The sequence below is a fragment of the Acinonyx jubatus genome, chromosome B3, assembly GCF_027475565.1.
Source record: "Acinonyx jubatus isolate Ajub_Pintada_27869175 chromosome B3, VMU_Ajub_asm_v1.0, whole genome shotgun sequence".
In the NCBI taxonomy this organism is placed as follows: Eukaryota; Metazoa; Chordata; class Mammalia; order Carnivora; family Felidae; genus Acinonyx; species Acinonyx jubatus.
In genome coordinates this window covers 1,363,961-1,383,676 of record NC_069386.1, presented here as the reverse complement: position 1 = coordinate 1,383,676, position 19,716 = coordinate 1,363,961, and the positions used below count along the sequence as shown (strand labels likewise).

At 48.7% G+C, this 19,716-nt stretch overlaps 2 protein-coding genes across 20 annotated transcripts in view; one reads left to right on the top strand and one right to left on the bottom strand.

Moving 5' to 3' along the window:
* The window catches only part of ZFAND6 (zinc finger AN1-type containing 6), a 75,507-nt gene extending 65,370 nt beyond the window's left edge, over positions 1–10,137 (bottom strand). For 2 of the 5 annotated variants that reach the window (XM_053223446.1, XM_027068273.2), the window contains exons 1-2: positions 9,989–10,124; positions 3,538–3,629 (exon numbers count right to left, since the gene is read on the bottom strand). The gene's annotated coding sequence lies outside the window, so the exon portion shown is untranslated. Of the gene's footprint in view, positions 1–402; positions 1,920–3,537; positions 3,630–9,988 lie in introns of those variants that run through there. The other 3 variants (XM_027068271.2, XM_053223447.1, XM_015086928.3) reach the window with 3 other exon arrangements.
* A 220-nt stretch (positions 10,138–10,357) lies between these two features.
* The window catches only part of BCL2A1 (BCL2 related protein A1), a 60,200-nt gene continuing 50,841 nt past the window's right edge, over positions 10,358–19,716 (top strand). For 9 of the 15 annotated variants that reach the window (XR_008298896.1, XR_008298891.1, XR_008298895.1 and 6 more), the window contains exons 1-4: positions 10,358–10,656; positions 13,290–13,352; positions 16,598–16,704; positions 17,772–17,975. The gene's annotated coding sequence lies outside the window, so the exon portion shown is untranslated. The remainder of the gene's footprint in view (positions 10,657–13,289; positions 13,353–16,597; positions 16,705–17,771; positions 17,976–19,716) is intronic. The other 6 variants (XR_008298903.1, XR_008298905.1, XR_008298899.1 and 3 more) reach the window with 5 other exon arrangements.

Below are 19,716 nucleotides of genomic sequence, written 5' to 3'. Positions count from 1 at the left end.
AGAAACGTGCGCCCACCGCAGGTGCCTCTCCCGGCACTCAGCACCCCAAGTTGACGGAAAACGACCCACCACACACCTCAAGATGTCACTTAGAAAGCCGACAAGCGCCTGCTCCCACGTCCAGCCCCAGAGAAAGCCTGTCGCCGGAGAGGGCTTCGATCCCCACGGTCTCAGTGACACTCAATTTCTGAACTGAAGATCACGATAAAACAAAGTCAAGTTTGATTCTCTCAACACCTATTTCCTGTGCAAACAGCCCTTTTGTTCTGCTTCCCTGCGTGATTTTAATGTTCAGTTTGCGTCAGAAAACAGCCACAGTGACAAAACCTAGCATACACAGCAGCACACAGGAGCAAGAGCGTGAAATAAAGGGTTATTAAAAGATCGGAACAGAAATCCTACCCACAAAACCTGCACAATTTTCTGTTTGCTTCCCCTCAGATTAACTTCACTTGAAGCTGTGCTCCGCCGCAACCAAGCCTGAGCCGCAAGCTCCTCCTCCTGCGCGGCTACTGGCCGAGGACGGGACGCCCCGCCCCGCTGGCCAGGCCCGTCGCTGTGATTGGAGGCGGCGCACATCCGTCATCTTAAAGAACTTTTCCTTGCTAGCAGGTTCGGCCGCACACACTAAAACCCCCCCTGATAAGCTGGTTTCTTAAAGGAACAGGAGGTCGTGTTTCAGTTTTCCCATCACATCCTGTTTGCTTACTCTTTTGTCTGGGCAAAAAAATAAATACTCCACGTAACGGCAACGAAAACCTGACAGAAGCAGCTTTAATGTGCAGTTCGGTGACCAACTGTTTAAAATGCAATGCTTTTAGCCTAAATCATGTTGTATTTCCACAGAGCCATGAAGGTAAAGTTACACTTTATAAGACAGGCTCCTTTTTCGATAGAGTTCACATTTTGCCTGAATTTTTTAAAGTGGCAACAGAAAATCCACTGCAAAATTTTGCTAAAAGGAACAAAACAGTGTTTCCTCTGGGACTTAAAAATGCGATGATTTCAGGTATGGAAAATATATAGCACTAAAATCCTAGCTGCAAAATATTTCTAAGTTACCCAATTCACTGATACTATGTTCTCAGCATCACAACACAGTAAAAATTTTGGTGACATCAAACCCTGACATCTCTACTTAAAAGGGAAGGGAAACACGGAGGCAGAAACGCTATTTCCGTATTAGCGGGGTTAGCGGTCTGACCCGAGCACTCTGCCACGGCCAACACGGAGCCACTGCAAGCCGACATCCACAAAAGGGAAAGGCAACCTGTTCCAAAGACATGTCCACATACAAAGTTCAGGAAGATTGAAGTTGCCTTATACTTAAAAAATTACGGTTGCCTTTTTTAAAAAGGTAGACCAAACTTTGCAGCCCACTGGAGCATTCGTTCACTTAAGGGGGCAAGGGCGCGCCGAGGTGCAGCCAAAGGTAGGGTATGTTCGCCCCGGAAAATGCGAAGTCACATTAATGTTACCTCCAGAGACTCTACAGTCTCTACATAAGCACTCGGATTTTTCAACAAACAAACAGACCGACCGTGACTCTATACATTGCTAAGTTTGCTATATTTTACTCTCTTTACTTAAGTTAGAACTGCTTATGTTTTAGTTCCTTGGCCCATCAAATATTACTGTCACTAATGCTTACCTGACCGAATAGCATCATTCAACTTGTTCAGTAAAGTGTAATTTTCACCTCTACCAAAAATTTTAACTGATTTATGAGAAAAACCAAAAGAGTAAGGCAAATTAAAGTGGTTCTTCTTAAAAATACTTTCAGTAAGTTTCCACAACAATTTTTTAAGTTAAACGTACGGTTTACAAAGCTCAGAATCTTGCAAGCGTCATTCCTCACAGAAAACCCATATACTACAACACAGACCCAACAAACTTGTTTTGAATACAAAGAGAAGTCTGTATGAAACTGAAAATGCACATAATTGCAACTAGACATGAATATGGAATAATACCCTGCAGAAGCCCAAACAGCTGCATCATCTATTATGCCTTTTAAGTGGACAAATTGAAAGAGCCAATTCACAGAGGCCTAGTCCCAAGATCCTTTGCAAGGATTCACTGCTGTGAATGCTCAGTACTTCACGAGTCAAGTTCAGGTTTTCTTCCCACTGTGTGGACACTCTTGCAAAAGAACACTGGAAGCAGAAGAGGTACAGGAGCAGGTACAGAAAGGGTACATAAATTGAGTTACAGCATAAAACCTGGAAAAGAAAACGTTTTAGATGGCCACAGTTTGATAGGGTTATAGAAAAAGATGGCAAACATTTAAATCTTAAAATGTGGCAAGCATAAAATTAGTACACAGTTACAGGAACCAAAAAACCTTTGCTCTGACATCAATTTTTCACTTCAGTCAATTATTTGTATAAAATAGACACCTATCACATACACTAAAATAATACCGGGACCCCTCTCGATCTGTAACCAATAAAGAGATATGGACTTAGCTATGCCGGATTGTTCGAAGATCTCTAGGACCTACTTGGAAGAACTTCATGGTGACAAATACCATTTTAGGTGGCTCACAGTTTAAAAATACGAGGATTTTGTTCCATTTCTCAATCAGTAGAAGAAAACAGCAAAACTAAGTAAAAGGAAAGCAATACCACGACCCAGATTATTTGAAAACAGTATCGCTTCATAGGAACAAGAGGCCTGCGAAAGCTCCAAGGCTCCCTGATTGCATGTGACAATACCACTTTTTGAACACTGAGTGTTCAAAGGATACACAGTATATTCTTGGTGGGGGAGGAGCTCAGAAGCTTCCCCAAACCTATTAACCGACCAGAGTGTAGAAGATAACAAGCCAGAACAACCTGGTCCCATCTCACTTTAAAAACACGCTCCCTAAAGAGGAAGGGCCCAGATTAACTTTTGGTCTGGTACAGAGCAGGATAGGGTGAAAGCTTTCTCAGTATCTTAAAGGGCTGCAAATAGCTCAAACTATTCCTCTTACAACAGAAATTAATCCTTGGCATGATCCCTGGACACCAACAGGTGGGTTTATGCAGTAGTTGATAAAAGGGCCAGCTTGACATTCTCAGAGCATGACCGGGTCACTAAAGATATGGTCTGAAAACCACTATCTGATGGGGGAAAAAATATATACACGTATACTTAAAGAAATATTTCCATGACAAATATACACTGCTTACAAAGGTGAGGCCCGTATTTGAGTTTCCAACTCCTGATGTGTGTCTTCCGTCCATTAGAGGAAAACGACAAAAGGTGAGCCCTGGCAGCAAGGGAGTGGTAAAGGCCCCTTCAGCAAACTACTAATCTCAAAGGGAACATTAAGGATAGAAAAGCACAAAACAAGCTGAGGTGTCTTTCTAGAAGACAATAAATTGCCTTGTTTTAAATCTAATGGGATAAACAAGGTCACCAATAAATGTAAACAAAAAAGGAACAGGGATCACAGTACCAGGACCAAAGTATAAATAAAGGAAAAAGCAATCACAGTACTCAACTCTTAAGACTGAATAACTGTAACGTTTCGTGTGCCAAATAACATACCACAGACGATCGAAGGAAACTGCTAGACACAGAAAAATGATGGAAAACAGACTGGCCGACTTGTAGGTCCCCTCTCTCCTTAGCAGCCTAAGCTAGAAAAAAATAAAAGATAAAAAGATAAATGATCCACACTAATTATCTAATAAGATTAATTTTTATGTAGTTGTCAAAAAAAAAGCTGTTTTTTCACAACAGGCATGGAAAAAGGTTTTTAAATTATACTCACAGACAGCTAACAATTTTGAAATGCACAAGGTGAACAGGTAACATCCTCGGATGAGTATAAAGTAGTGTTCAAAGTCAATACGAAGGTTATTAACTCATCAAACATTCTGAACCCCTACTACACACTGGGCACCACGAGCTGCTGTGGACGCCACCGCAAACTGCCCCGCCCCTGGAGAGACTCAGGGTCCAGAGTCAGCTCTGTTGTCCAATAGGGATGTGACAGGAACCACAGCAATTTTCGGCTTTCCGGGAGTCACGTTAAGACATTAAACTAGTTCAATTAACTGTCGTCATATATTTTACTTAACACAAACCACATAAAATGGCATTACTTCGATAAGTAATCATTTTTAAAACTGAGGTTGCCTTTTTCTTTTTTTGTACTGCAAATCAAGTTCCCATTTCACACTTACAGACCAACTCGGACTTGCCATATTTCAACAACCAGTAGCTACTTAAATTTCTGTCTCTGCTGTCCACACTAGCCATGTGTGCCTGCTAGGCAACTGGTATGTTACTAGTAGACTGAGGAACTGAACGTTTACTATTACTTAATTGTACTTAATTTAAATAGCCACAAGTGGGTACCTACCAGATTGGAAACAACAGCTCCAGCGGAAGAAACAGACATGAAATAAGACAAATCACACACACTTAATGAATTGCAGTTATCACAAGTGTTTGCAGAGGAAATGTCCGATATGAAATGAGTAAGTACAGCCAGCCTCTTATGGCACCTTTAAGGAGGGAGTCTTCAAGGAAGTCACAATTAAGCGAAAAGGCACAGCCTATGCAAAGGTCTTGAGTGGAGGAAAACTGAAAACACGGTAGAAATCATGAAGGAGAGAAGCAAGGGGTGAGACAATCTAACTTGTAGGAGGCTGACTCGGGTCCCGGAAAGCAGACAGGACAGGAAGGCGGGGAGCGGAAGCAGCCCTGTCTAGGACACAATGTGAGTCCCCCAAAGTAGCCTCCAGCAGCCCCACTGCCCGCTCAGTAAACTGCAGTCATGCCAACCTTCCGTCAAACCCTAGTCACGTCAAGCTCTGCGGCCCTCCTTGTGCCAGCGGCTCTCTGTGCTTGGAAGCCTCCCCCAGCTCTTTCTGGATCTTAGAACTCTGCGTCACAGTTCCGAATTCTCCGCGGCACAAGCTTTGGGCTCAAAACTCTTTATTTACAAGGCAACTCTTACCAGACAATTTTGCCAGAGACATTCAGTGTGCCGCCGTTATTATTATTATATCATTATTTTCATGTTCTGGAAGATTGGGGAAGCTAAAGAAAACTCCCCCAGCAAACCCTGGTACCCCATCAGGCTTAAATGTGACATCCTCACAAACACGTTCTCAGGACAGCCAATTAGCACCTTCCAATCTCTATCAGCACACCCAATTTCTTTCCTTCCTAGTACTTGCCAAAGTCCAAAAATTCTTTATTCATTGGTCTGTCGACAGCCTCGCTTTCCCAAAGACCGTGAACTCTGAAAGCAGAGGCCCCGGACAGTTCACGGCGGCAGCCTCAGTACCACGCACCCCCCCCCCCCCACCTCACCCCACCCCCAGCGCGGAGCAGCTGCCAGGAAGACTGGTAAGTAAATATTTGTCTGTCACGTGTCACGATGTAAGGATCACAGCTAAAGCCCTTCTCAAGGGAGAATTTAACAGCACTAAATTTTTTTATTGTTACACAACACAAACCATTAAGCGTAGAAATAGATTTTACGTTTTTAACGTAAAAATTCAACCCCCCCCCCCAAAAGTGAAGACCCTGAGGAATCAACTAAAAATCCCAAGGACAAAGCAACAGCCAAAAGCTGGGGGAGGAAAAGGGAGGGAGACTTAACAGCAACAAAATAAAAATACATTATTATGCCCAATTACTAAAACAATGCGTGCCAGTATCAAGTCCTTCATATTGAACAGAAGCTATAAAGAACCAAGTATATATATATGCTTTCAGTATACGGTAAAAGCTTTATTTCAAGGCAACAAGAAAAAGATTTTTGTTAATGGGGCTAAAACAACTAATTATCGAGGAAAAATAGGGGAGGTTATTTCACTTCACATATTACGTCAAAACAAGCCCCGGGTGAATAGAGAGAGGTAGATGTGAAAATGAAACCACAAAAGAACTAGAAGAAAACAGTTATCTGGACAAGAGAATCCATTAAGTACAAAAGTAAAGGAGAAGCCATAAAATTTCTTAAAAGGTAAAAACTCAAGTTTAAAAAAAAAACAAAGCACCGTAAGCAAACAGAAGGGAAATGAAGAACCAGGGAAAATATGTTCAGCGTGTGGCAAAACGCTGCTATCCTAAATCTATAAAAGAATAAAAAGGCATCGCAATGATAAAACACCACCCCAAATGAGTAAAAGACAAATTAGACGAAACAATACCCACCACTCCAGTCATCATCATAATTAATCTAAGAAGTACATCATGAATCTTATGAAAAGGGAAGGCACGAAAGAAAATCAAGTGTTGATAAGGATATAGAGGAGAAGACGTGTATTGTCTCACATTTTTTGGTACACTTTATACTGGTTTGGCCAACTGTGTATTATAATGCTAGTTAAATTTTTAAAGTAAGATTTGGCAATATTTCTAAAAAGACAAAAAATGTTCACTTGCTTTGACTCTGTAAGACAGATCGAATCCTAAAGAAAGATGTAGCTCTTAAGAGCGTCTTCACCACAGGGTGACGGTGACAAAAAGATAAAGCAACAAGTCACACCCAGCAGGTGAGGAACCACAGGAGGATGGAAATGGCATGTGCCCTGGCAGAACCCTGTCACTACCTGTGGCTCTAACTTCTGCCCTCAGGTCGAAGACAAGAACCAAGCAAACCACGTCAGAGGACAGGTTCTAGGAGAAGCACGGCAGAGTGACCCAGTGGGCAGGGACTGTGGCCTGTGAGCGCATCCCTGAAGGAGTGCCATCCAAGCAGAAATACGGTGGAGTGTGCCAGGCAGGAAAACCCAACAACTTTGAAGCCAGCAGCTCTGCATGCTCAGGAAGCCCAAACAGACCAGGACAACAGCGGTGCGGGGCTCGGGGACAAGGCAGGGCCGGCCTCCCAGGGCAACGCTGTCCCGACAGAGCCTGACACGAGTCCCAGCTGCATGTCACGTGGAAAACACGTATCGGATTTTGAGGCCAGTCTAAAAAAAGTTAAGTAGAACATCTTGATAACTTCTCATGCTAATTACTTACAGAAATCCTAATATTTTGCGTTTAGCAAATTATATCTCACCTGTTTCTTTTTTTAACGCGGCTATCAGGAAATTTTAAATTACTTATGTGGCTCCCGTTATATTCCCATTGGACATTACTGCTCTAGGGTCTAGGTGCCACAGTAAAAAGTTTCAATTTTATTTTGTGTATTGAAAGTCATCAGAGGGTGCCGAGCCTCTGATGTACACATTTAAATTACTGCCGTCCACAGGAGTAGCGCCCAGGCTACAGGAGAGCGGACACTGGGGCAAGGGTACCACGCGGATGACTACTGGTGCCATCCTGTGTACAACAGAGGCGCGGAGACAGATCGTCTTTGGGGAAAGTCGTGAAGGGAGAGGCAGTCTAGTGTGGTTTACGATTCCACTTTCAACCGTCCAGAATGTCCACGACCGAAAAGGCTGGGGGTACACTGGCCAAAACGTTAACAACAGTTATCTATTCTTTGTAACTTTCTATTTCTTCTGAAAGTTTGGGGGGAAAACACACATTGCCCTTAACACAAAAAGGAGGCCTTTTGAAAGATTTGAAGGATACATGCGTTTTTGGTAGGGTGTAACAGCCCTACCAAAAAAGCGCACCCTGCTCTCTGCAAACTACACATGCTGGCAAACTACCACACACCCCCTCTACTGGGTCCTTGAAGTCAAGTTACTCAGAGCTACGCATAAACGCCTATTACTCGCACTCGCCATTTTCCGGAACTGAATAGCCCCCTACCCCTGAGCACACTGCCGGGGGCCTGATGCGCGGCACACAGCTCTGGAGGCACACCTTGGGGTGCCCGCGGGGCCGGGGATAAGGGACTCAAAGGTACTCAAATGTGTGGTGAACTTATCCTAACAGCGAGCACACATCCTTCTCCAAAAACGTGCCACAGGACACACACGGTGTGAGCCCACAGAAGAGCACCCGGGTCCCAATCCTGTCCCGTAAAGCAAGGCTCTGCCATCTGACAGGTGCTTCCCTTACCCGAAGTCTGCAAAGCTAGGAGGATAAACTGAGGACAGGTTTCTCTTCCAGGAGTATGCTACGGAAAAAGAGAAGGTTTAAGGAATTTGCCAGAGATTACACAAAGCGGGGTGGCACAGAGTGCTTCATTTCACACGCAATCAAGTGTTTTTTTTCTACCGTATTTACTTCTGCGTTGAGAAAGTAGCGAGCAAATAAATGGTGCCCGACTTCGCAGTGTGGTTTCAAAGGAAAAGCGTCCTTACACGCACCTTGACGGGAATCTTTGTTTCTCCTGCACCTGTTCAAAACCTATTGGCCAATCGCTACGGCTGCGAATCTCCCATTAAAATACACCTATTTTCCTCCTGACCACCTAAGACTCCCTAGCGCAAGCTACCTGCATCGTTCACGCCAGAGAACGTCTGGCGCTCCTGCATCAGGAGCCAGAAAACAAGAAATGCTCCCAAGAACACGGCTGCTGATAGCAAAGCACGGTGCAAAATATTTCCAAGTGCCTAACCCTACTCGAGATGAACACAGTATCGTACAGCGAAGAAGTGATAGATGGCCACCCGCTCTTTTCACAACACTTAAAAGAAAAGCAATCTGGGGGCGCCTGGAGGGCTCAGTCGATTAAGCGTGTAGCTTTGGCTCAGGTCATGATCCCGCGGTTTGTGAGCTCCAGCCCAGCGTCGGGCTCTGTGCTGACAGCTCGGAGCCTGGAGCCTGCTTCGGATTCTGTGTCTCCCTCTCTCTCTCTGCTCCTCCCCTGCTCACACTCTGTCTCTCTCCCAAAAATAAAGATTAAAAAAAATTTAAAAAAAAAAGAAATATCTATTGGAGGGGCGCCTGGGGGCTCAGTCAGTTAAGCGTCTGACTTTGGCTCAGGTCATGATCTCCTGGTTCATGGGTTCGAGCCCCGCGTTGGGCTCTGTGCTGACAGCTCGGAGTGTGGACCCTGCTTCAGAGTCTGTGTCTCCCTCTCTCTGCCCCTCCCCCGCTCACGCTCTGTCTCCCTCTCAAAAATAAACATTAAAACATTTTTTTTTTTAAAAAAAGAAGCAATCTGGACAACCCACTGCTTGAATACACACCTGTAGGTGGTGGAAAAAACAGGGGAATGATAAACACCCAGTTGACTGGACTGGATTGATGACCTACGTAAGGGGGAGGGGGAACAGAGCAGATAAGAAACCCAGGGGCAGATCCAAGTTTTATTCCAGTTTCTGGTTTGGGAGCGACAAGTCCAGGATTTTCACTCTGTTTTTCTCTTTATACGCTGCGGGGCTGTGCGTTCTTCTGCGACAGCAACTATGTCTTTCGATACTTTTTTTTTTCCCCTTTGCTTTTCGGAAGACGGCTTTCCTGAGCGTTAACTGCTGTGCGGAAAGGCATCCACGCGGGACGGGGAGCCTGCGAGCACCTGGGGCAGACCCGCACGCCCAGGAAATGGTCACCGAAGCCCAGACAATAGCCCCTCCAGTCCCACGCTGGCCGCCGGCACCCCGCCCCCCGCCCGCTCCCTTCCTTCCACCGTAAAACGCCGACGGAAAAAAGTGGAGGCAGCCGGCTGGGTGAAGTCAGATGTGCCCATTTTGCAGGAACGGAGCCCTTCCCCCCGGAAGCTGCGGACGGCGGCCCTACGGTCACTAACCGCCTCCCCCCGCCCCACCCTACCGACCTCGAGGCCCCCGGGGTGTCACACGGCGCCCCTGCCCGGCCCCCCCGCAGGCCCCGACACACCGCTGCGGGGGAGGGGCGCTCGGGACCCCCGCCCCCCGCCCGCGCCGTGACAGGCGGGACCCCCGCCCCGGGGCCGCAGCAGGTGGAGGCCCGCGTCCCCGGGAACCCCAGGATCCCCGCTCGCCAACCGCTCGCTACCGGGCCGGGGGTCCGCGAGCGCAGCCCCCGGCCCGCCCCCCGCCCTCGCTTCCGCCCGCCCGGGAGCGCCGCGGCCGCGCCTCAGCCGGTGGGGGAAGGGAGCGGCCCCAGTCCCCCGGCCCCCCGGCCCCCCGGGCCCCGCCGCGCCGCTCACCTGGCGGCGGCCTTTCCCGCCTGCCGCGCTGCCCGCCGCCGCCGGTCGCCGCTGGAGAGTGGGGACAGGTGAGGCCGCCGAACTCCTGCTCGCTCCGGCCCCGCCGCCGCCGCCGCCGGCCCTCCGTCCGCTGTTTATTAAACTTTTCTGTTTGGTTGTTCGGCCTGTGACGCGGCCGCGGGCCCGAGCTCCGCGATTGGCCGACGCCCGGCGCTGACGCGGCGCCCCGCCCGCCGCCTAATTATTACCGACCGGGAGGGGCCGCGGGGCGTGCGCGCGGGGGGCGGGGCCTGGCGCGCCGGAGGCGGGGCTGGGGCCCGCGGCGCCAGGCGATTGGCCGGCGCCCCGCGCGGAGCCGCTCCCCCGCCCTTACCGCCTGGCGGGCGCTTCCTGAATTCGGCTCCGGTGGCTGCCCGCGCGCCGGCGGGGTTGGAGAGTGAGGGGGCCGGGGTCCGGCGGCGGCCCCCTCTGTCTGGGGGAGGTCCGTTCTGCCCCCGCCCGCGGCGCTGGGAAGTGTGTGCTCCACCTGCCAGTTGGGCCCGAGGGGCGCGGAGCCGGCCCCGCGTGCAACCGCGTGCCCTCAGCCCCGCGAGCGCAGGGTCCGAAGTCTGGGGGCGCCGGCGCGCTGAGGGGAGCGAGACTCGACGCGCTTGCCCACGAAGGCCCAAGTACGTGCACACGGGGACACACGCGCCCTCCCGAGACCCCGCCCAGCGGAGCGGTGCAAGCTGCCCCCGCAGTGTCCCGGACCCCAGGCTCCCGGGCAGCCCCGCGGGAGGCCCAAGATCACAGCTCCAGGGCATTCAGCCCCACCTTGAGGGAGGGTGGGGCCGACCGGCGGAGGCCGGAGGGTTCTGTTTTCAGATCGGATGTTTTATTCTCCGCGAGTTTTTTGCATTACTGTTGATGTTCAAAACTACAGTATCAGAATCCTAGGTATCTGGATTGCTGAGCTTTTTGGTGCTGTTTACGATGTAAAGCTTGAAGTGAGTACCTCAGTGTCTTCGCCCCAGTGGGGTCTCACTTTGGGGAGTCAGATCTTCGCGGGGCTGGCCGTGTAAAGGTTAGGTCTCCTGCAGCAGGACTTGGGGATAAGAAGTGGTTAACCATTGAGAAGATGCAGGCCAGAAAGGCTTCAAGGAGGAGGTGGCCTGCATTGGCTTTGCGCACTGCAGAGTGCATGGGGCTTGGCCATGCTGGGATCCCAAAGCAGCGTTTTCCTGCTCTCCTAAAGAGGCCGGAAGATACAATCGGGAGTTGAAGAACAGGGTGACCTGTTGTGAGGTGACCGATGCTTCAGGGCGAAGTAGGGAATGTCTGTCCCATGTCAAGTGGAGGCTGGTGTCAGCGGTAGAATGGGCACGGCGGTAACCTGCAGGGAGCTCGCCCAGGGCCTAAAGGTATTCATCGGGTGGGCATTCACGTTCAATTTTAAAAACACAAACCTTAGGTTAACCCATGAGAAGGGGATTTTGGCCAAGAGTGTCGTCTCTGATAACGGAGACCAGGTTATATCGGAGAAAGTCCCAGAAGCCAAATTGAGTATTTCGCTTTACTTGGTGGGAAATGGGAAGCCATAATAGAACAAAAAGAACTACAGAAAGGGAAATGGTGGGTTGTAACCATTTGGTGGGTTCTGCTGGAACCAGGAATGATTTTGCAGCCTGGTTTTCTTTCAGCTTCTTCACTGCCCTCCTGTCGTTGGAGAACTGTATGGAAAGAATTTAGGATCTTGGCCACGGTTCACATCCCCGCTCAGACACATTTTTGACTCGGTGATGTTGAGCCATACCCATAACTCCCTGGGTCTCAATTTTCTATTAGTTTGGGGAACATCAGTGAACAAAACAAAGATTTTTCTTTCTAACGGAGGGGATACAAGCAAAACAGTCATACGTTTTGTGTTGTTAGAAGGTGGTAAGAGGAGCACCTGGGAGCATACAATTTCGGCTCAGGTCACGATCTCGCAGTTCATGGGTTCGAGCCCTGCGTCGGGCTCTGTGCTGACAGCTCAGAGCCTGGAGCCTGCTTTGGATTCTGTCTCCCTTTCCGTCTGCACCTCCCCCTTTTATGTTCTGTCTCTCTCTCTCTCTAAAATAATTAAAACATTTTTAAAAAATGATGGTAGGGCACCTGGGTAGCTCGGTCAGTTAAGCGTCTGACTTCGGCTCAGGTCATGATCTCGCGGTTCGTGAGTTCAAGCCCCGTGTCGGGCTCTGTGCTGACAGCTCGGAGCCTGGAGCCTGCCTCGGATTCTGTGTCTCCTTCTCTCTCTGCCCTTCTCCCCCCCCCCCCCCCATGTGCTCTCTCTCTATCAAAACTAAATAAAAATGTAAAAAAAAATTTTTTTTAAAGATGGTAAGAGGTAGAGACAAGAAAACATAGAGCGGGGTTGAGGATGGAGAGGCAGGTTGTATTAAACACGCCGTCAGCATAGGCGTCACTGAGGAGGTGGGGTCTGAACAGAATTGTTAGCGGTAAGGGGGGTGACCTATGAAAAGAACCCAGGGGAAGAGCATTCCAGACTGAGAACGGTTGGGCACACGGGCCTCGAGGCAGGTGACCCGGGTAGGATACTGCTGCTGTGAACACTTGTCTACAGGTGTTTGTGCGCACACAGGTTTCCACTTCTCTTGGGTACGTACCTAGCACTGGAATTACTGGGCCGTTGTGGTGCTTCTGTTTTAATCCCTTGAGGAATTGGTAACACTGTGTCCAGAAGGGATGCGCTGTGTCACGTCTGCAGGGGCAAGGAGTGAGAGGGTTCAGTGCCTGCACACCCTTGGCCACACTGCTGCTCGTCTGGGTTATATATAGCCCACCCCAGTGAGGACCAGTGTCTGGTGGTCGTGATTTGCATATGTCTGATTGCTAACAATGTTGAGTGTCTTTTCATGTGCTTATTGGCCACGTGTGGATCCTCTTTGGAGACATGTCTATTCAGATCCTTTGCTCATTTTGAAATCGGGTTATTCGTCTTTTATTTGGGGTTGTGAGGGTTCTTTACATATTCGGAACACAAGTGCCTTATCAGATACATAATTCACAAATATTTTCTCTCATTTGTGGTTTGTCTTTTCACTTGCTTGATGATATCATTTGAAGCGTCGAAGCTTTTCATTTTGCCTTATCCTTTTCTTGAGTCCTTCTCTCCGCAACATCAACTTAGTCACAAATTTCACGGATTTGGCCTTAGAGATATCTCTGAAATGTACCCCCCCCTACCCACTGCCCTGTACACCCCCTTATTATTTCTGGCCTGAACTTAAGCAGTAGCCTCCAATCCTATTCTCTCTTGTAGGCCCCACCCTGATGGCCCTCCAGCTGTTTCCAGAAGGCTCTCCCTGAAACACAAATTGAACAGGTCAGACCTCTGCGGGTTCCGCATTCCTCCTGGCACAGGTCTCGAACTCTTCCAGTAAGAGTACCCGCACCATTTAAAACATTGGGTTGCAGGGCCGTGACCCAGACACCGTGAATCGGAATCTCTAGGGGATGAACCTGTGCATCTGGGTCTAATAAGCCCCCGGGGGGTTTTATTCTCAGAACAGTTATGCCTACAACAGTGGTTCTAAGCCAGGGGTGGTTTTGTTCCCCAGGGGACATTTGACAATGTCTGGAGACATTTTTGGTGGTTACACCTGGGGGAGGGGGTGTGGCTGTCACCCAGTGACTCCCTGCAGAGAACCGTCAGCCCCGAATGTCAATCGTGGTGAATTGAGAGCCCTGGCTGTGTTTGTAGGAGATAAAATACAAACCCACGTTTGAGTCTAACTTCTTGGTTCCCAACTCCATCAGAGGTCTATGGCTCTGTAAGAACCATCCCCAACTTAGTGGCTTGAAACAACAATTGACCTTTCTCATGATTCTGTGGCTGGACCGGGCAGTCCTGCTGTCCCCCGCCCCGGGCTCTTGCTGGAGACCGCTGAGCTGTGCACCTGTCCCGTTGGGTCTCTGGTTTCACGGGCGTTTCATAGTGTGGAGGTTTTGGAGATACAAAGGGTGTGAGCTTGAATGCCACTTCTGCCGTATTCTGCTGATCACAGAGGGTCACAAGCCTCAGATTCAAGGAGCAGGGAAAGAGACCCTACTTTTTAAAGCAAGGAACTCGCAAAGACTTTGTGGCCGTGTTAATCCACCAGCAGCCTACCTTTTCAATGCTGTCTCCAAGGGCCTGCCTCCTTGTCACCTCAGTGGGGGACGCGCCAGGGCCAGACGAGTCGGAGGCTCCGGGCAGTGGGGAGGAAGTACCCCCAGGAAAACTTCTCAGAGACTTGTGTTAGCAGGATGTCTCTTCTCGTGACTTTTCATCAGAGTCTAAACCAAAGGTTCTGAAACGTTTTAGGCTCGGGACCCTCTCACACTCAAAAATTATTGAGGACCACTGGGTGGCTCAGTCAGTTGAGTGTCCAACTCTTGATTTCAGCTCCGGTCATGGCCTCAGGGTCATGGGATCGAGCCCCGAGTCAGGCTCGGCATTGAGCGTGGAGCCTGCTGGGGACTCTTTCCCTCTGCCCCACCCCTCTCTTTCTCTCTCAAAAAATGAATAAACTTAAAAAAAATTATTGAGGACCCCAAAAAACTTTTATGTTGGTTATATCTACAAATGTTTATTGTATTAGAAATTAAAAATAAGACATTTTAAAAAATAAATATTGGTTTATTTAAAAAATATGGGGCACCTGGGTGGCGCAGTCGGTTAAGCATCCGACTTCAGCCAGGTCACGATCTCGCGGTCCGTGAGTTCGAGCCCCGCGTCGGGCTCTGGGCTGATGGCTCAGAGCCTGGAGCCTGTTTCCGATTCTGTGTCTCCCTCTCTCTCTGCCCCTCCCCCATTCATGCTCTGTCTCTCTCTGTCCCAAAAATAAATAAACGTTGATAAAAAATAGTAATAACTCGTTTAGATGTTATTCACGTTGGTGTTGCCTGGGTAGTACAGTCCCTTGAGCGTCTGACTCCTGATTTCGGCTCAGGTCATGCTCCAGGGTCATGGGATTGAGCCCCACATTGGGCCCCACGCTGGGCATGGAGACTGCTTGAGATTCTCTCTCTCTCCCTCTGCTTCTTTCTCGCTCACACACTTTCTCTCTCTGTCTCTAAAAATGTAAAAATAAAAATAAATTTCAGATGGAAATTAGCTATGTTTTCCAGAATACGAGTCAGTAAAAAGAATGACACCATGTTACATTTGTGCATATCTCTTTAAATTTTTTTTAATGTTTATTTATTTTTGAGAGAGAGAGCATATGAGCGGGAGAGGGTCAGAGAGAGAGAGGGAGACACAGAATCCGAAGCAGGCTCCAGGTCCCACGCTGTCAGCACAGAGCCCGACATGGGGCTTCAACTCACGAACTGTGAGATCCTGACCTGAGCCGAAGTCAGATGCTTAACGGACTGAGCCACCCAGGTGCCACTGTGAACATCTCTAACATTTGGCTTAACAAAAGGCAGCCTGATTCTCATTTGTTTCTGCATTCTCTCTGATGCAATACCACACATCACGTAGCCTCTGGAAAACTCTATTGTACGCTCATAAGAAAAAGGCAAATCATGACTTAGTATTATAGTAAAAACAGTTTTGATGTCACAGACCCCCTCAGACTGTTTCAGGGACCCCTAGGGGTCCATGGATCACACTTGGAGAACCACCCAGGCTGTTCCAACTTGCCCAGGCCGAAACTCCCTGACTCGGACGTGCTTCTGCCCATCCGTGAACGTTCATCACATCCATTTTCCAGCCCTTTTATGACCTTACTCTTGTGTAGGTTCTCTCGGCTTATCCCTACCAAACTCCTACTCATCCCTCAAAACCCCCTGTAAAGGCACATTACATGCTGAAGGCCTTCTTGACACCTTTAGGCAAAGTCAGGACTCCTCCCTTACGTGTTTTCACACACTCTGTCCCTCCGTCTGCAGTAACACTTACCCTCCTTAAGTTGAAATTCATCAGTCTGTATGTTTGCCTTCTTGTTAAGCCAGAAAGGTATTTTTCTGAAGTTTGGGGTTTTTTTTGTTTCATATCGGAATGAATTGAAGGTTGTAAATTGATCCGTGGGCAAATCGCTAATGAAGGACCCTGCCAGCTGTCCAATCCTCCCCTTCCTCTGGGTTCTGCTTGAGGCCTCCTTTATCATGTATTAACTTTTTGTGCATAACAGATGTCAGGTCTGTTATTCTGCCCCAGCACCGGTTCCGGCTTTATCGAAGCCCCGCGATAGGTTACCCACATCGGCTCAGAACAAGGTTCATTGTCCGGCGGGATCTGTCTTTCCATCCACTATGGCTCTTTTTCTTCTGAATTTTCCTAGAAGTTCTGATCTGTTCATGTCTTCAGGTTAACTTTGGAATCATTTTGCCAATTTCCAAGAAATAATCCTGCCAGGGGTGCCTGGCTGGCTCAGTCAGTTAAGCATCTGACTCTTGATTTCAGCTCAGGTCATGATCTCACCGTGTGGGTTCAAGCCTCGAGTCAGGCTCTGTGCTGACAGCATGGAGTCTGCTTGGGATTCTCTCTCTCTCTGCCCTTCCCCCTCCCTCCCTTCCTCGGTCTCTCTCTCTTTCTCTCTCTCTCAAGATAAATACAAATAAACTTTTTTTTTTTTTTTAAAGAAACAATCCTGCCGGGATTTTAACTGGGATTACATATGCCTATAAGGGTTTGGGGGAGCAGGGAGAGGAATGTGTATCTTCATAGAGTTTGGACGGCCCATCGAGAGGTCTGAGGGGGTTTCTTTTTTCATTTATTTGGCTTAAAAAAAGGCTCCCAACATATTTTGTTTCCTTAATTTTATATTAGTGAGTGAAATATTAAAGAGAAATGCACACAATCGTATTTCTCCTTAATGATTCACTCATTTATATAATGCTTTGTTGATACTGGGGATAAATTGTCAGTTTTTTTCTTATATTTTCAAACAGGTCATTGATGATATAATTGGTACTTAATTCTATATATCTTATTTTATATCTAAGCACTTAACTGATCTTTTTAAAATACTCTTTAATAGGGGTGCCTGGGGGTGGGTGCTCAGGTCATGATCTCACAGCTTGTGAGTTCGAGCCCCGTGTGGGGCTCTGTGCTGACAGCTCAGAGCCTGGAGCCTGTTTCAGATTCTGTGTCTCCCTCTCTCTCTCTGCCCCTCCCCCGCTTGCTCACACATCTCTCTCTCTCTCTCTCTCTCAAATAAACATTAACATTTTTTTTGCAATACTCTAATAATTTTTCAGTTGGTTGCTTTCCCTCTTCCTTTCTAATTTATATCCTTTTTATGTCTTACAACTTGTAGCCAGATTTGTCCAAGCCAAATTAAATAATATTGACCATATCTGACACTTGACTAATTTCTGACAAATGCTGACACTTTTTTAAAACAATGATGCCAAGGAAACAACTTTTATGTGTCTACCTAGCGTTCATGGGAAACGGCTGTCGATTGTATGTCTGTGTTCTCCGCATCTGTCAAGACCCCACTAAGATCCCCTTCATCTGATCTGTAGTCATACAATAGCACATGAGTAGGCTTGCTGACACTGCCTTTTTCTTTTCACCTTTATCTACCCGATCTAGCCCAGTTCATCATCAGTGTCAAGTTGGCTTGCATTAAATGATTGTAAACGCCGTCCGGCTGGGGCACACGCTTCCTTCTGTGCTGAGCCGGGCGGCTCTCTTGGGCCAGAGGATGCTTACCCCCCCGAGAGAGAGCACGGGCAGAGGAGTCTTGGCCGGCCGTGCCCACCGTGGTCCTGTCTTACCCACGTTGGCTCTCTTCTCTCCCCTCTGCAGACAGGAAGGGGCCGGTCTGCCCGGTGATGGGCTGGCGTTCAGACACTCCCCTCCCAGCAGCAGCAGGGAGGATGCCCTCGGGGAAACTGAGGCAGCAGGTCCCACCTCTGCCCCCACCACCCCTGGGGCCCAAGGTCCACCTGCTGGGAGCTGATGGGGCAGGAGCACCCATCACCTCACCCACGCCCGACGGCCACCCGGATGGTGAGTGTGCTCGTAGTGTCCTTCCTTCTCCAGGATGCGCGGTCTTCATATTTGGACTTTCCAACGGTGTTCGTGGGAACTTTCTCCGTCTCTCCCTGGCTCACTGGTCAGGCTTCTCGCTCCATGTTTCATCAGTTTTGATAACTTTTTAAATTAGAAAATGGCCTGTTCCATTGAGATTTTCAAATGTGTGCGTGTACGTCTACACCGTGAGCCCCGCCGCCTCCTGAGCTAGGGGGTAAGGTCACTGAGAATCGCAGACCTCACTCCTGAGGACCCCGGTGGAGCCGTGCTCAGCTTGGGGTCACTGACTCTAGTCGATGGGCCTCTTTGAGGGCCTGAGGGCAGCTGTAGATTCTCTCCCTAGAAAACTGCGTTGACCGTACGCGAGGCTTTTCCGTCTGGGGTAGAAAATTCCCGCACCTCCCACGCCCCGTCTGTGGGCCACAGGCCTGTGCCCCTGAACTCCACAGCTAGGAGTCCCAGGGGACAGGCAGTTGTCAGCTGCTAGGTTTCGTCCTCACGGGTCCAGCTGGCAAGGCCGTTCTGACTGTGAGATGAGAGTGTGGGGCACCTGGTGGCTCGCTCAGTGGAGCGTTCGATTCTTGGTTTCAGCCCAGGTCATGATTCCAGGGTCATGGGATCGAGCCACACTTCCAGCTCTGTGCTGACCGTGTGGAGCCTGCTTGGAATTCTCTCTCTCCCTCCCTCCCTCCCTCCCTCCCTCCCTCTGCCCTTCCCCTGCTTGCATGCTCTCTCTCTCTAAAGAGAGAGAGATTTATATTTATGTTAGATCACATCTATGTGTTTATATTTATGTGTTTATATTTATGTTAGATCACATCTAGTTTATATTCTTTACAAGGCTACTTTGATTATTCAACGCTCAATTTGTTGAGCATAACAAAATTTCTTTGTTACGAGTTAGTATGATTGGACTGTTTTCTGGTCTCAGCTGTATTTCTCATTTTTAATTTATAAATTGGGTACTTGGATTTATACATCAGGCTTGTGTCCTTGGCTAATGTGAGTCTGCCTTGAGAAACGAATCTCATGGAGCGCCTGGGTGGCGCAGTCAGTTAAGCGTCCAACTTCAGCCAGGTCACGATCTCGCGGTCCGTGGGTTCGAGCCCCGCGTCAGGCTCTGGGCTGATGGCTCAGAGCCTGGAGCCTGTTTCCGATTCTGTGTCTCCCTCTCTCTCTGCCCCTCCCCCGTTCATGCTCTGTCTTTCTCTGTCCCAAAAATAAATAAACGTTGAAAAAAAAAATTAAAAAAAAAAAAAAAAAAAAGAAATGAATCTTGTGACCGAAGCAGCCTTCTGAGATGCAAGGCGGGCCTGATGTGATAACCACATCAGGGCAGGAATGCTGCCTCAGGCAGCCTCTCAGGGGATGTCCCACTTGCCCCATCCAGTCGACGTCCCAACAAGCACTGTGACAGCGGACGTGGGCCATTCTCTGCACCTAAAACTCTCCTAACCCACCTGTGTACCCTTGCCTTTATTCTAATGGTAATTACCAGGCTACAGCCCCAGAGTTCAAATGATTGTCTGGTTTCATTTTCATTTTAAAAATGCACCATCTTGGGGCAACCTGGATGGCTCCATTGGTTAAGCGTCTGATTCTTAATTTCAGCTCAGGTCACGATCTCACGGTTCGTGGGTTCCAGCCCCGCATCGGGCTCTGTGCTGATGGTGCAGAGCCGGCTTGGAAGTCTATCTCTCCCTCTCCCTCTCTCTCT